At 37.2% G+C, this 18255-nt stretch overlaps 1 protein-coding gene across 2 annotated transcripts in view; it reads right to left on the reverse strand.

Annotated features, from left to right (window-relative positions):
- Positions 1-18255, reverse strand: part of LOC104153249 (contactin-4) — a 382470-nt gene that overhangs the window by 327393 nt on the left and 36822 nt on the right. For both annotated transcript variants that reach the window (XM_068907166.1, XM_068907164.1), the window contains exon 2: positions 11870-11914. The gene's annotated coding sequence lies outside the window, so the exon portion shown is untranslated. The remainder of the gene's footprint in view (positions 1-11869; positions 11915-18255) is intronic.

Here is an 18255-nt window from a genome sequence, read left to right on the forward strand (position 1 = left end):
ATACTACATGAACATCTGGAGCAGAAAACAAGCAGCTTCACATTTTTATAGCCTCAAAAATCCCAGAACACCAGATAGAACTAGTTATGACATACCTGATTCAGTCAGTGCTCATCTTTGAGCTTTGCATTCCACAAATACCAAAGATCTAGCCTTCCACATCTAAAGTTCATCTGAAATACTGGAGAAAAATGCACATGTCTAAGACTTACTTTTTGCTCATGTATGTTTTATTTTCTTTAAGTGTACAACTATGCAATGAAGTTTGGCGTTTAAGCCGAGGGCAGTATTACATCGGCAAATAGTTATTAAAGTTTCCTAATCTACAGTATGTGAAATTGCATTTCTGCAGCATAAGAATACATATTCCAGTTAACTGGCTTCTGATAGATAGGAACCAAAATTATATTTAAGTTACCACAGAAAAATATTAAGTAGGAAAGCATCCCACTCCCCCCTCCCTCTTTTAGTAAGAAAAAAATTACCCTGGCACTTTATCTCTTTACTTTGACCAATTCCTTTACTGAACTTGTTTCTCAAACTTAATGCCAGAAGGTTTATTCTTCTCCTTACCGTAAGTCACAACTAAATTAAGCTCATTATATATAGATGTATAAGGTACTCTGTCCACCATTATTCTCCAAAAGTGAACATTCTCTTGCTCCCTTAGGACCTGACACTGAAATCCACCAACAAGACTAACTATTTCAAGTTTCCCTTTGATTCCATGATGCTTTGGTCCTTTCGGGTCCTATAATCCCAAAGCACTCTGGTGATGCTGCCACTCTTAATGGAAAAGTCGGAGCGAAAAAACCTGCCGAGAGATAACATTCATCAGCAAAGGCTCAATCCTAAAACTTTTCTAGGAGTTTGACATTTGTGTAACATTCAGAAGCCATTTGATCACTCAGAGACACTATTCTTTACCAGCAAAGCAGTTCAGATGGAAAGTATTATCTATTCCAAACTGACATCTTTCATTAAATGGAACATTTAATTAATTTGGTCCTAGGCCAGTCTGATCATCTTCTTGCATGTAAATGAGTAACTTTTTAAACTTTGGCATTGTTTCTTCCCCTCCTCCCCCTTAAAAGGGACTTTAGTTGCTTACAAAATTAATACAAGAAAATCCTAGCTGGTATGGTGACATATCATTAGTTAACAATATACCACAGCATAAAGAACTTTAGTACAGAGATAGCATTGGAATCCACTTTCATGAAATTCTGATTTAGGAAGGAAAATGAAAATCATCTGGAAATTGGTCCAGATCTACAGTTCTGTCTGAAAATTGAAGCAACTTCCAGATCTGAATAGTCTACCGAAGACCCCTAGCACACCTCCTATCTAAAGGAATTTGTAATGCTGCATAATGACTTCTAGCTGTTGCAGGCTGTCTCTCAGCAGCTGAAAGAGCAAGCCAGAGCCTGCATTTCTTAGACAGACAAATATGGCCAGAGGACTTTATAAAAAGAACACTTAAACCTGCTTAGAAATATGAAGCTCACATTAATGCAATCAAGTCTATAGCGGAAACCCATACCTGAATGTTAATAACATAACACCCAATCATGCTATGCATGCCATAGCCACAAGCCCTGCTGGTTTGGTGCACAACATCACATGCACAATCCAGGATCCTCGCCCACATCACATGCACAATCCAGGATCCTCGCCCACATCACATGCACAATCCAGGATCCTCGCCCACATCACATGCACAATCCAGGATCCTCGCCCACATCACATGCACAATCCAGGATCCTCGCCCACATCACATGCACAATCCAGGATCCTCGCCCTGTAGGAACAGCTGAGACTTCAAGGATTGCAAATGAGCACATCCAGCCCCAGTGTATGTGGTAGATTAACTGAATAGCACCTGTAATTAGGGCACCACATGGAAGTCTAACAGATGTTGAAGGAAAAAAAATACTGCCAAATATCAGTGCAAGACTCACTGATACTTGTGCTCTGCTTCTTAGACATGTCAGTGGGGGCAGTCATTCTCTTTCATTATCATTCAATATAATCTCCATCACAAACTGATAAGTAAGAATGCAGTTGGCTATAAAATAGCAGACAAAGTACAATAGGAGCTGACAATAAACTAAAAAAAATAGCTAAAGGATAAGCTTTCATAGGCATCAGTGCAAGCCTGAAGTAGTTCCACTATCTTGGGGCAAGTCTGTACTGGAGTTAGAATGAGCATAAGCCGGCCCAAAGGACAAGGAAGTAATTTAGGATATTTGAACATTAAAGATCACAAAGTTTAAGATTAGGAGCCATGAGTAGTATATTCTGTAGCATTTTAAAAAAGAAAAGGAATGAATAAAATGAGATTATCAGTGGTGATGGCTAAAGCTTGCACTGAAACAACAACTTAATACACAGCCAGTATATTACACCTATAATACTGTACATGTTTTGAAAAAGTCAGGTAGGAAAAAAGTTAGAGATGGCTATAGTGACATTTTGTAGGTGGGGAAAAAAGAGGTACCTCAAATCATCAGCCTCTGAAGATGTGTTTTAATTCTAGAATAATAGACAGTGGCAAAGCCAAAACCCAAAAAAAAAAATTCAGGATACATGCGATCTTCGGCAGAGTCCTTGAAGCCTTTTTTCCCCACTTCCACAGGGAGCAGAAGAAATTGTTTTCATGCTGAACAGATGTATCAAAGAATAAGGTGATGCAGTACAAATATGATAATTTGAGGAATGAGAGGAATGAAGAACGAGAGGAAAAATTAGGAAGAGCTCTTTGAACTGCTTTGCAGTAGGGCACCACAAAGCTAATATACTACTGAAGTTAATGGAAATTTTGAAATACAGTTTACTAGCTGTATGATTCTATTTAAGAAAATATGGGAGAGTTAAACTATTGAAATAAGTACACTAAGTGACAACTAGTATACATTTTTGCATGCTTGTAACTGGCAATGAGTCAAAAGTAAATAGAAAAAGAGACTTAACAGTAAGAACGCTACAGGAAAGTATCAACGGAAAAGAATTATTTTACGTGAAGAGAAAATAAAACAGAGTATGAGACTATAGTGATAATTTTAAAAGTGGCAAGGGAGTGAAGATGAAAAGTCATGGAAACAAAACAATCTGAAGCAACTTACACTAGAGGAAAAAAGTTATATTCCAATTCCTTTATACCACATGGCATATTGAGGACATCGTGAAACATCACGGCCTCAGCCACCACTCAGTTCAAGTGCCAAAGTAACAGCATTGTAACAGGAGCCACAAAGCATGCAATGTTTTCTACAAGAAATTTGTCCTTTAAAAATAGTAGTATTATGAAAAGTGATTGCAAAGGAAGTTTCAGAATGAGGAGACAGCAAAGATGTTCCTTCTAAGATGATATAAAGGCAATATATCAATGATCAGGTGAAAACTCTCAATTAAGTAAAACAAAGGATCACATTTTATTTTCCTTCTCAGTAAAGGCACTAACTTCAGCTGTGCTCTTGGATGAAAGAAACTAAGAATAAAATAAAAATCAAGAAATACTTTAAAATTTGGCCTAAGGAACACTTCTCATTCTTTCAGTTGGCAGCTCTGTCATTTTAAGCAATATATCAACTTGCCAAAGGGAATAGACCAGGAAAACACATGTGATTTCACAGCTACAGTAAGTCATGCTGTAACATCTTTTCCCAAAATATCGTATTATATTTTGTAAAAGGATAACAGAATAAGAATGTAACAGAATTAAGTTCTAATAAATACTACACTGCATATTTCAATCAGCATAGATGAATTAACTAATTATGGAATACCTTAGCGCCTTAGTTTCAGTTATATTTTTCTTAGTTTACGTCATTTATTTATTGAGAATGAAATATTCTTTTAAAAAGGAGGAAAAGAATGAAGATGTACTATAAAGAACAATGAGGGCTAGAAGGGTTCTGATATTTCATCCAAATATTGGATATATTTTGGAATTTCCAAGTTTTAGTCAGATAGAGATATCACTTGTTTCAGTCTTACAATGGTCTAACACTCAGAATCTGAGCAAAGAACTTGCATACACTGGTGCGATATCAAGGCCTGGTTCCAATCATTTCATACTTTATAATTTCAGCAGTGACACCTTTGTTTGCTGACTTGAACATTTTTCTTGCCTTATGAATATTTGGGTTAAAGGGCACATGAAATGCAAAGATGGTGTACTTCATTTGCATTCCTAAAGTAAATGTTCAATATTTCTGGCATATAGGAATGAATTTCTTAAATGTTAATTGATGCTTTGGCAAACTGTTAGGGGCATAGTCAAGGTGTTTCAAACAAGTGAGATTTGAAAGCATTTCAGCCACTGGTCAGAAAACCATTTGCCATTCCTGTTGTCCCACCTGCAGCAAGCAGCTTTTATCCTTTCTTTTGTTCACTGAAAATTTAGCAAAAGCAATGTGATTTAACCTAACAAGAGAGTATTTTGTCCTCACAAGCCTAATTCCCTCTCTTTGAGGAAGTTCCTTTTGTGCTTGTTTGAGCCCAGTTCTGATTCATGCCACGGATACCATTGAGGTTGTTCAAATTGCCTTGCTACTTAGCCTCTCAAATATCACAAGCATATCTTGAAATAATTTTAATTAAGTCTAGAAAGAAACCCACGCTTTTAGACTCCAGAATCCTGGAGGCCTAAAGCTCAACCAGTGGTAGGAGCCTGAGGAGACCCTGCAGACCAAGCTAGGGCTAGACACCCTGCTGTACAAAGAGGACTCTGGGCACTCAAGCCAAGTGTCCCAAAAGTCCTGGTATCCTCCCATTGTACAGCAGGGTCCTGGAAGACAACTATCACTAACAGCCTGCCAAACAAGATGACAGGAGATAAAGAAAGCTTTCAACAGGTATTTGCTTTTACTGAAAATTTGTTGAAAGAAATCTTTCTTTTAAAGACTTGCTTGCATGAATCTCTTTTCAGTCAGATCACTAACCAGCTACATAGGAAGCTGAAGAAATCAATTATAAAAATAAAATCATTTAAACAATACATCTTGCTTATTCACACTAAGTAATACCTGAGAACACTAATACAAGATGCAGCTATGCACAGAATTACAAACTGAGCATGGCAAAAAGAGAACCTACCCTCATATTTACAAGACAGACTGCATAACATGCAGAAACATTCACTGTACATCCCTATTTATAATCAGTTCATCCACTGGCATGTCCATTTTCCCTTTCATTCCCCCTTTCTCCTCCTCTGCAAACAGCTAGGAGGCTTGCTGGTTCTCTTTATTCCAAGTCTTCTTTTCAGTCCTACCCACAATGTATGGAAAGCTGGGTTTAAAAAAAAGTTTCATTTCTACAACCTTATTTAATGCCTATTGCATATGTATGCGTTGTCATTGTGTTGTAATTTTGGAAAGAAAGGATCACTATAGCAGTCGTGGTAAAGCTGTGGCTTACCTTCTCAGCCTTTTGTTTCTTTGTGCTGCGTATCTTCAAGTACACTGCCTCCAACTGCTCTTTCCCTCATGTTAAAGTGTGAGAGAATAACTTCCAGTATTTTTGACAGCCATTGCTTCAGCCAAAGAAGAAATTCTGCTTTTAACTTTGCAGCATCACATAGGGCTTTTTGCATAGTTGTATTCAGGCTCTCTCACACCTGAGAAAGCTCTTTCATGTTCATTTTGATGCTGAATCTGATCTAGAGGCTTGAGCTGAAGAAATTCTCTCTGAAAAGGGCTTTGTAGATTATTAATGCTTTTTGCCCTGGTTAACTGTGAAACATTGAGTAGAAAGACATGGAGGGTCTGAAGTTTACTTATCAAGATATAAATAGACAGTGAATTTATGGTTCTTCAATCCCAAGGAAGTATATGCTCTTTCAAAAAAACTTACTGGCATAGATCCTACAAGGAGCTATCTGCTGCCTGTTAACTCATGCATTCTAGCAAAGCAAGAGACTGTTCTTAAAATTCCCTTTTAGGAAACAATTTAGAAGGGTAAAATGCTGCTTACGATTTTGGAAGTTTAGCCTATATCTACCATACCTCGAAAATATAAAATACCACAAATCTTATTGAATTCAGCTATTCAAGATTATTATTAACAATTGATTGTTTATCTGCAGGAAAACATACAGTGTTCATCTTCCAGTTCGTTGGGTAAGATGCAATACTTGATTCAGATCAACAATCCACTAGAAAAATGCCAAATTCGCAGTCCAAGTTGAGTAAGTGTGTTAGGGCAAAATGCATATGTCCATGGGTAAGAAGAGAATCATGTTGTCCAGAACTGTCATTCCAGCATTTACGTATCCCTTGAAGCATTAACCATCACAAGATGCAGGACGATGGATATACAATCTCAAACAAATCCTACTGTGATTTTAATTGAATTACAGCAGACATTTTTTGTAAAGCCTCTAGACTCTATTACTTGCTTGCTTCCAGTGATTCAGCAGTTTGTTTTTCAATACAGTAATCCCTCCATAAGACAGTTTCTCATTCCTTTTAAGTAGTGCTCCTGACAGCAGCAACCCACATCTTTGTTGTTTAAGGCTCCTTTTTTTTTTAATTTATTAAATAGAAGCAGCTCAGCTTGGACATACTACTTTTGCTTTTGGACTCGACAGCTTTTACATCTGTTAGAAGACTTCGTTTTTCAGCCTTTTATGAGTTCAGGAAGCATCCTCACAATATACGTTTCCTCAATACTTTTAAACTTGACCTGGCCACAGTATTGCAGAAATTAAAGGAGAGGGAAAGAATATAAGAGAAAGAAAGCATAAAAGCTCAGAGGATAACAGGCAAACAGTGACACCTGCCTATAAGCCATCTGTGAAATGTTCTTCCCAATATCAGAAAAATACATATTTATTCTAGTATAATACAAGGGGCTCCCCAAAAACTGCCAACAGGATGCTTTTGTTATTCATTTAAAGTGCAGGAAGTTCAGTTAGCCACTGAGCAGATTTGATAAATAGGCATAGAGTAAGTATATTAGCTAACAAAATAGCTGGGAGAACTTAGACTGATGGTGCTTGCCATATGAACATGATGAGCTTTAAAGTTTAAAAAAAAAGTTTTCCTTTTTCTATTCCCCCTTCCTTTTACTTTTAAAGTGTTTGAATTAGATTTAGCCAGAGCTTCATGCTCAAAACAAAAATAAGCAAATGTGGCTGGCAGGACTTGCCTCTCTGCAAAGCGGAAGAGAGGCAATACTTTTAAAACTTACTGTTCTGTTTAGGGACTGTTTATTATAGTAATGAACACCAAAAATACCATATTCATTGCCTTTTGCCATAATCACTCTGCAGCCATTGGCTGTTTGTCTTAGAAAAATAATCCTCAAAACATGACCCACTACTGTCCAAAATATGCCATCCATCATGCAGAGTGATAAATTATTACAAGCTCCTCTGCAGCACTTTTAGTGATGTTTTACCAGAGTTACTTCCCCCTTAATTAGAAGTCTCACACAACATGAAATCCTTAAACACAGAGTACACCATAATCTAAAAGAACCTTGAAAAGGTTGGAAAATAGCAATCTGCACAAAAAAACACAAGGTTTAGAATTGCCATCATATACTATCAATCACAAGCAACAGTAACTTTAATAGGACCATTTTCAGAATATATTTATGATATCTCCATCTTCTTGTAGGACCACGATAATCTCTTTAAAATATCAACCAAATACAAAGAATAGATTTGCTTTAATACAGAAGCAGTCTCTGTATCAGATTTCATGAACGTAATGACATTGCTGACTTACTAGATACTCTTCACTGATGTTATTTTCAAACCCATATACACACACAGGGAACAGAATATTTATCTTCAGCTCAGACATTCTGGAAGACATTTATACTCTCAAAGTTTTATGTAACTGAAAAGAAAATTCTCAAACTGTATTAAACATCTAACAATTAGTCTTCCAAAACATGCTTGCAAAGGACTTATCTGGGCACATGCCAATGCCTTTTAAAATAACTTTATTACAAATTTTGTTCTAATGTCTCATTGGTACTTCTGTATTCATCATGTTCACATGAACAAGAATCAAATTAGAAGTACTCCACCATAAATATTATTTTTACAAAAGGCAAAAAGGAAGACTACTCAAATTAAATGCTGGCCTGCAACAATTAAGTGTGATCTAAATCATGTATCAAAAAGTTGTCATTTCATTCTGCACTAAAATTAGCAAATCATCTCTGAGCTACAACTTCAAGGAAAGCAGAGGCTGCCTGTCTAAGAGACACATACCACTAAATTCACCATAAAGTAGAAGTTTTGCTAATTCAGTTATTCTAAAGTAATTTCAAAAACTAATTCAGTCCTAATTGCTTAGGCTCTCACATAAAGGAAAGTACTGGTGGCACAGGAAATCTTACTAACATAAAAGAAGAAAGTATGTAAGGAAAGGGATGGCAGAGAAGAGCAGAAGGCACAAAGAAAGGAAAGAGACCAGGAGTAAAGGAAGCTAGAAGATAAAAGGCAACAGGATATTGCAAGTCTTGGGAGGAGGAGAAGTAGGGGGGGGAAGGACATAATGGCAGACAGAGCCTGGCAATAAGGAATCCTAGAAAGGACAACTTTTTTTCAGTGGATCTTGAGAAGCAGAGGGATGCCTAGAGAACACAGGCAACTCGCATGTCTTTGAAAGAGCGGTCTGAAAATGAAATACAGTAGGCCTGTCTGGAGTAGTCCACTTATACACACATTGACCAATAGCACTTCCTAGTAAAGTTTGCCAGCTGGAGTGAATAGCAGTTCTTCAGATTCAAGTAGTCAATATCTACAAGACATTGACACACAAAGCAAATAGGGAACTATCACTTGGATATTGAATGCCAGAGGAAGAAAAACCCCACAGTTTCAAATCATGTCATAATTAACTGCTATGCAGATTATAAAGCAGAAAACATATCCATTACAATTTTCTTTCCTAGAGCTATTGGCCAACACATTCAGTATTCCCATGCAGAAAATGACACTGTTTCTCAAACACAACTGTACAGTATGTCTGCTGGTAACATTTCTAATTAAAGTTACACTGTAACGTCTGATCACTGAATAGAAAGCACAGATGCTACAAGCTTTCTAAGACAACTGTTAGCCTGTAGCTGTTTTAATTACCTTGACAGGTAAAGTAGCTTTTTATAACTGTACCACTAAAATGCACAAATATTTTGTTTCAAATCTGTACTTAATGAATCACTTCAGGAAACCAAAGCCAGGTATTGTTTAACTAACTGGCCAGAAACAAAAGTATTATCACACCAAAAGATCTATAAAATGTCATATTTAACTAAGGAAATGCACAAAGGAGCCCAAGAGTGCTTGTATTATATTTTTAATTTTAATTAAAGTTTATATATGCTTAGGCTAGACCAACCAAAAGGCTTCAGTGAAATTCAGATCCTCAAATAAACAAGCTTCAGGCTCTCAGACTATGCCATTTAATACTAGAGCTGCACAGAGCTCCCTACCTTCCCTCATAGAAAGATTTCCCAGTTGTGCTTTTCAGTAGGACCAACATTATTCACAATCTTGCTGCAGCACTGGGTCCAGCACTGGGCTTCCCAGTACAAGAGAACCATGGACTTACTGGAGAAAGTCCTGTAGGAGTAAGTGGCTTCCTCCTTGCCTTGCTTATTTAGCAACTACCACACTTTCCTTAAGAACATAAATTTGAAAATCTACCCCTCCCTTAAAGCTGAGGAAAGTATAAAACCTGAATTAGCACACTCCCTGTAAAAGTACTTGAGTATAGTAACATGCACAACCCCACACTTTCCTAAAGAATGTGCTTTGCTTAATTCTCTCAAAGGAAAGATGCTTATTTCTAGGTGCATAAACAAATAGAGGTATGCTGCTAGCCAAACAGCAAATCAAGAAGAGGTGGATTTTAGAAATAAAGTTTATAAAGCTCTCTACACATTACAATTCAAACTTCTTTCCCTGCATGTGGTTTTGATCAGTTTGTTATTCTGACCCCTTTTCCCCCCATAAACCACAAAGGGAAAACAGAATTCTGGTTCACACTACTGTAATCTAAACAGTACACATTGCATCACCTAACTTTTAAGCACTTCATTCTCTAAGTACTTATTCACACTTTTTTAATATCACTTCATTGCTTATGCCACACAGCTTTGTATCAGAGAAGTGAGGTATTTAAGAATGTAATCAGAATTTGTGTTAATGATAGTATTTACAAAATAGCAAACTGTTCTATGACCAGAAAACAATTTCCATTCTTCTGTCTATTGTCCTGCCAGTGTTTGCAAGCCAGGAACAGTGTATGCATATACCTGTCTAGTCTCTCAAATCTACCAAACTGACACGTAAGGACTTTGAACGCAGAACAGAAGCACAACAAAGTCTGCAATCTAGAATAGTATCCCTAGATCCTAATCCTGCAGTTCTTATTCAAGCACAGCTAAGGTGCCTAACTTCAGAAGTACTTTTCATCAGCAGCTTGAAAGCATTTCCAAATGAAATAGGTATCAGTATCACTTTTCACCAGTGGGAAACTGACAACCAGAATTCACTCAGAAAGAGGCTTCGAGGCTAGCTTGGGAGTACTATCCAAAGGGCTGATGAGTCCATTATTCTAAGTTATCTTTCATATTAATAAGCTTTTCTTTTCATACCACTAAAAAGTGATATATCACAAAATTTATCAAAATTAAAAAAGACTGTAGTCATTAAAAGACTGTAGTCTTTGAAAACCTCAGAGATAGCTTTTCAAGTTTAAGAAAGTCCAAGCTGAATAAGAATAGCTTTCTTAATCTAAAACACTAATTCAGTCAGCATTTCAAACACTCATCACTGAGAAGAAACTTTTGAATTACTCTAGGAAAAAGAACAATTAAGAAATTAAATATTTTGATGACAAGCTATCTGTAACCTCTCAGAACAGGTAGAGCAATGATGCCTAAGACTGAGAAGAAAGACACAAGGGAAGTGGTTTTAAGAGATTACTAATTCATTTTCACACTTATTTCTACATATTTCATTGTAAACTCTGAAGAGGTTTTGTACAGGTTCTTCCAAGTTCTTTCAAGAAATCAGAATAGAATTCATATGCAAAAGTATATTCTTTTTTGGTAGCAATTTCATCTGTGGAGATGGGCTACATCAGCCAGGCTTGGCGAAATACAGTTACCAAACAGGGCAAAGACAATGCAGTAGGGATGCAAGGCAAACTGCAGCAAGAAAAGCACATCCCTCTACTCTAGACTGTACCAGGGCAGCACACCCCAAAGAGTCAACTATTTCCCAGTTAAATTTACGTACAATACTTGATGTTATGCCAGAAAACCCAAGAGAACATGGGATATACAGGATGAAACATGCTCGCCAACTAACAATATTGACTCCTTCAGACTTTCAAACCTAAATGCTATAAAAATGATCTGGGTGTCAGAAGCACCACAGTTTACACTTGAATTATCAAAATAAGAGGCAATCATTCAGTGATCAACTGAACACTGAATTTGAAAACCACAAGAGAGAAGCAAGTCAGAATACACTTCTACGAATATATCTATAGCATTCTGTAAAAGCTTCATTAACTACATATGCTGTTTTAAAACAATAGTCCATTTACAAAAAAATTTTCTGAAAGCAAGCTGCTATAGGTTCCATGTTTTTGATTAATCTTCCAATATACAATTTCTCAAATACAATATGTATTAAAGAACTTAAATGCAGATTGGCACACTTTCAGTTAAAATGGAGAACAAAACTCACTGCCAACGTACTGGGAAACTAAAGGGCCATAAATAGTTAATGCAAAGAATGTCTAGCTAGTTGGTGGACTAATTTAAGATTGTAGTAAAAAGTGACTATCAATGGATAAATCAAAATTAATATCAAGGAATCATTACATACCCTGGTATGTAATCTTCATGTAGACTTCAGTCAAATTTCCAGTACCTGAAAGAATACAAAACATCAGTAGAACTGACTTAAGTCACTAAGCTCATTCTTATGCATGCTAACTTACTTTGCAAAGAAAGAGAGGCTGTCTTTAATTATTTTTAGCGTTTTCAAAATATCACAAGATAAAAAGCAGTAAATTGGCCAGACACTCCATCAGATTTTTCCATCATGTGATTCACAGCTTTCGACACTGAAGTCTCTTCCTCAGTGGACTCCTGGCAGCACTACATCGTTCCCCAGCCCGCTGCATACAGCACATGGTACCCTGGAGTTAGCGATTGCTCTCTGTAGCTATTTGAACCTCATTTTTTCAACTGTGAGGATTTGACTACAGTCTGAAAAACTTTTTCAGTCTGCTAAAGCCTCTTAGCGAATCCCCATTTCTTCCCTGATGGGCAAATACTCTTGGTCTGCCAAAGCTGCTCAAACCCCTGGCTTCTCCCTCAGTCACCGCTACCCGAGTGTAACTGTCACTAACCAAACTAATCAACAAACCTAAACGGCACAAGTGGCTGAGGCATGCTCTTTTCCCAAGAGGTTCCCATGTAACAGTCAGATAATCCATGTTACTTGCTAAGCAAATTCTGGAAAACAGGAATACAATGGGAAACAATATGCATTTTTATCATATAGGTTCACACACTCAGTAGCTGGCTACATTGTGGCAGATGCAGGAATGTGCATTTATGAAACCAGAATTGGGCGAGCACAATAATGCAGCAGAAGTACTAAATAAATACACAATGTTTTTTGCAGCAACCATCACAGCCCAGTTAGAAGAGGTACAAAAAGTCTGACTTTTGGCCCAAAGGTAAATGTAGGTCATCCATTTCCTAATTCAAAGGTTGCAGGTTGTACTATTTCTTGTAATGAAGACTTCCCTACCAACAAGAATACCACTCCTGCTTCTATTGAAGTCTATAATAAAGTTGCTATTGAAGTCACAGAGAATACAAAAGGCTTCTAAACTACACTCACTTAGCAGTTTTGCTGAGTGAGTTTTTATACTAAGTAATTATGTTACTGCTAGTCTACAAACATATTACAGGTACTTTTAACAAATATGTACCACTCGTATGCAATTAGAAGCTTTTAGTAAGGACTGGCTGTGACATTTTTCAGTCTGCACTTCAGCTATGCTGGAGAGCTATGCGCTAGCTTTAGAGGCTTATCTTTGCTTTTGCATAGCATTAGTTTTCATCCAGAACTGCTGGAGGAAAGAGTTTTCTTCTAGTCCAAGGACAATGACTTGATGGTGAGCACGTGCAATCCAATAATACAGCTCTGATGAAGGAGAAGAGCATTCACAGAGGAACAAGCTTCGAGCCAGAGCAAGCCCCATTGAAGTGAGCATAACAGACATACTTGAGGACTACTTTACCAGAGCTCTGAATGTCAAGAAATGGAAGGTTTCATACAGTAAATAGAGTAATATTTCTGACTGGTAACTGTTAAAGTTATCACTTCAGTCATAGACAAGTTTAAGAGAACAATTTCTACCAGTTAAGAAATGTTCTGATATCAATATTGCTACATGTTTTTAGACACCTAAGAATCCATCTCTTGTTACTGAAGACAAAAAATAAAAAGCCTTCAACTTCTACTTTGAAAGTTCAGATCTTCTCTACAATAGACTCTGTGAAACACCACTGAACACACATAGGCATAAGGGCTAGAGAGCCAAAGCAGAATATAAGCTTCCACAACAGCAAGGTTTTAAAAAGGAGGAAAGTGCTTTTTAACAGTAAAATTGAACAAAACTGCAAAATATAAAAGTATTCTGGAGTCCAAAAGCATTTATTTTTAACATTTGAAATTAAGCAAACAAGAGCTTAATCAGGAATAAAATGAAAGAACAAATATATTTAAAACACTAAGCATTTTTCCATTTCAAAGATGCCAAAATGGCACTTGAAAAAACACTAGACTTGGATTGGAGGGATTTTTTTTTTCTTTTTTGAAACAAACTTGATATTCTGCCTTTTGTGAATCAATTCTCTTGTCCTATTATTTAAATTGAGCCCCACGTATTACACTCTTCCTTGTTGTAAGTTCGCTTCTCATACACAAGTTTCAGTTGTATTTTCCCCACTGTTTTCCTCAAGTGTTCACTTTAACATAACTTAGTATAGTGTGATTCAAGTCCACATCTCCATCATTGTTTTTAGGTGTTTCTCAAGTCAATCTTAAAAAAACTTAAATGTTTCTCTGAAGCATTTTTTTTTCATTGCAGGCAGCAACAGTGTCAATGTTCTGCCTTCACTGTTAAACACTTCACTAGAGTCCAAAAATATACCTTTTGAGAATTAACTTCATTTCTGAGAATCCACCTGTATCTTTATAAACTGCTGTTTCTTAGGAGAGATTTGTGACCTCAAGATGCCTTTGAAAGAACATTCTCTTCCTTCCTTTCTGGGGTGGGATGTAAAAACAACTTTGTGCTGTGCGGTCTACAGTTTCCACTTGCACTGTTTCAGGATAAATTCACTAGACATTAAACTGCAATCCATAATCATTGACATGAATCCTTTGGCAACAGCACCACTTCTCATTCATGGAAAACGCAACATGAGAGCAGAAAATCAGGACCAGATTCTACCAAGGATTTGCGAACCTGTCTGTAAAAAGGAGAGGTGCATAAGCTAAAGAAACTTGAAACAAACTCTTCCAAGAGTCAAATACTTTCCACACTTTTAACCTCACTGCTGTATACAGTTAAACTAAAAGGTCTAACACACAAATTCAAAACTAAACAAATTAAAGATCTGAATGCATCCCCATCCCCTTAGGTCTTTAAAAGCCTTTCCTAAAGATGAATTCTAATGAAAAAATCACACACACACAAACCCCCACACCCCATACACAAAGTCTCCTGAAATACTCAGAGAAAGTGCTCTGCATTTATCTACGCTCTTGATTGGCTTTTTAATTTGTTAACTAGGAACTTAAATTCCATATGCTAAAACCTGAGAGACGATAGAAAAGGCATTTTCATTTTACCTTAGAAAACATACGCTCAGATTTCTCCAACCTACTTTCTTCCTTCCTCTTACTATAGCCAAAAAAACATGGAGTCATGTTTTCACACACCCATTCCATTAGATTCTTCGTTAAAATAAGCTGATAGTGCAGTTACATTATCAGATGTTGGATCAAAACCACTCAACTAGCTAGCCAGAAACAAAGAGTCAACAAAAACAAAAGGTCCAATAAAATGAAGGTCCTACCAATACAAAACACCTCCAAGAACACACACACATTAGGCATGAAGAAAAGGTGTACGTGGAACATTTGACATTTAACATATCCTACAGACATTATAGGAGGAATTAGTTGTGCTTGGAAAGTACATGTCCCTGCAGAAAAACTAGGTTGATGTTAAAACTATATTCTCTCAGTCAAGAAATGCCACAAGGAGCAACACTTCCCCCTGCAGTCTTTCAGACCACGACCCATCACGACTTCTGCTAATCTAAGTAGTAGTTGGAGGTAAAATGCAAAGAAATTACTAGACATATAGAGAAAGAGTGCTTTCTTACAAAGACAACTGTCCCAAACGAGGCCTTTAGAAGCACTGGGATGGGGGGGGGGGTTTATCACACTCACATGCATAATTGAGTTTTGGGCGGGGGGGGGGAAGGGTAGAGTGCTCACGTGGGACTCCAGATCAAGTCTTCATTTTTTCCCCTCCCACAATCTCACCAAACGCACTTACCACTAGTCTATTACTGCTTACTTCTGTTGGAACTGCTCAAATTAGTTAGATATTCACTCAAGCAGGAAATCTGATCTCCCTTATGCCCATTGAGGGCTACAGCCACTGAATAATTCTGGGGCAAAAGGAAAAGGAGGCTGGTTAAAAAACAGCTGCATTATAGCTTCCATCTAATTAATGCATCAAACCAGCAGCGTGTACTTACTCAAAAGCCTCGAGAACTTACAGCTTCCAACAGAAATGCTTTCCTCAACAATTTATTGAAACACTCTGCATTGTCAGAGAGGTACTGACTTGAAAAACAGAAAATAGGCAAATGCAGAGTGTTTTACTTTCAGGGTAGGATTTCATCCCAATAGTAATCGCAAAAAGCTGAATATTGCTCTTTGTAGTCATGTGCTTGACATAGTGATTAAAGGAATTGCACTTCACCCTCACAAGCTGCATCGAATCCAGGTTTCCAGGCTTGAAAAGCTAATGCATTTAAACTACATTACCATCAAACATTCAGCAGCACCCAAGCAATTTTGCAAAACAAAAAACCTCCCTTTGCTTGGAGGAGCTGGTCATCACTGCCAATTCATTCAAATATGCACTTTCCTACCCAGGTAAAGAACACACTAGAACTCATACCTGAGCAAAACAAAAGAGTGCTCTCCTAGGTGACATTATGTAATGCACCACAGTAAAAATTCAATTTAGGAGCTTCAGTATTTTCTGCATCCTTTCTCAAGAACTTTGGAATGCCAATACTAAGTCATCTCCAGAGGAGGAGTCATCAATACTCTCAATGTGGCTCCCTAGACATCACTCCAGTTGTTCTTGCAGCTATAACTTGCAAAAAAAAAATCCCTGAAAATAACTCAGTTTTAAGTGAGCCTCCTTTTACATAAAAGAATAGCACCTACTTCAACTAAAAAATTCACTTCAGGATAAAAAGATACCATTTCAGAGAAAGGCTGTTTAATTGCACAAAAAAGTCAAGTGTTTTTCAGGTGAAGACAATTCTTTGGGAGTTGGCAACAGGAAGAACTGATGAGAGCCTGAAGAACATTTGATCTAGTCTGCTGCCAGCAGAAATCCCTACATTTCATTCCAAGTTTATATTGACACACTAATGCAGACTGAGAAGAAGCTATCCCACAGAAATTTCAGGTGCATTTCACATCCTAGAAATCTATGGAGTCTCAATTAGTATAATACACAAACACTTATATTCCTAATGCATTTATCGTCAGAGTACTTACTATCTGTACAGTAAGGGTAATGGTATCTCCATATACCCACTTCTATCCAAGAAAGAAATCTTTCATTGCGTCAATGCATCTAAACACCTCTGATGTTCTGGTAAATTTGTGGTTACACAGAAATGTGTCTGCCTTCCTCAATCACCTTTCTTATTCTTACAGAAAAATCACTAAGAACAAGCCAAGGAAATCTTTAGAACTGGGGAGAAAAAACAACTGATTGGGTTGGCAGGAACGTCACTGTATCTTTCTCTGTTTCACTCGATCAAGTTAGGCACTCCAGAAGCCCTCAGAGTACAGATTTGTCTTTATCTGAAATCCACTATAAATTGTTTTAGAGTTTCCTCAGTTTTGGTTTTAATATGAACTTGATATCCTTCAAACCTTTTACTCTGTAGATGCAATATTCTTCATTTAACAGTAAGCTGAAGAAAAGAAAGTCTTCTAGCCTACAGGCTTATTAATATCAGCTATTAAATAATCAAGTGCCTCTGAATCCACTCTTGCTTATTTTCAGTAGTCCTATCGGCCTTCACGAAGAAAGATGTTCATTGCCTTGCTCCTATTGCTGTCTCTATTTCTGCTCAAGGAGAATATTTACCAGAGCAAACCCTGTGCCCACCTACCTGTCTTTTCCCTAATCCTGGCTCAGCTGTCCTCTTGAAAAGAAAGCAAGAGGACGCAAACTATGAAACATCACCTAATTTTACTACTTATGTCAACAGGTGAACAGTGAGTGGTCCAGCAAAGAGGATGGACCACAGCACTAACCACATTATTTACTTGCAGAGGCACACATCTTGCACAACAGGGAAAACACATCCTCATCTGCCAGCTGCAGCTGGTATGCTGTGAAGCCCTTCCTCAGTAACATTTGAATCCTTGGCTTGCCTCCTATTGACGAATTTAAACATTGTTATTAACACAATAGATGGACCCTAAACAGAAGGGAGACATTTTTCAGACACTGCAATATAAATCCAGCATATATTTGTCACAGACATTTCCTGTACATTTAGCCATTGTTCAGCAAGTCAGCCAAAAACATTTTGTAAGCGTAATCTCTCTTATGTAAAAAAAGAGCTCAAAAAGTCTAATCACCATCATAGCTCTCCCAGGGTTTGATAGGTTTAACTTCAAAGTGAAGTGTTGCCAAATTAGAGATCTGGTGGTTTACTGTAACAAAAAAGTGAAAATTAAATTGCATCAAAGTGTTATTTTGAGGTAGCTGAGTATCTTGGTCTCTTGAAGTGGAGAAGAGTATTACCCATTTATATTGGATTTTTAGGCTTTATAATACAATTTGTTTGAGGTCATCTGCTTCACAAATGGAAAGACCATTGACCTGCATGACTGCATATCGATAATAAAAT

Source organism: Struthio camelus, chromosome 14, assembly GCF_040807025.1.
Source record: "Struthio camelus isolate bStrCam1 chromosome 14, bStrCam1.hap1, whole genome shotgun sequence".
Classification (NCBI taxonomy): Eukaryota; Metazoa; Chordata; class Aves; order Struthioniformes; family Struthionidae; genus Struthio; species Struthio camelus.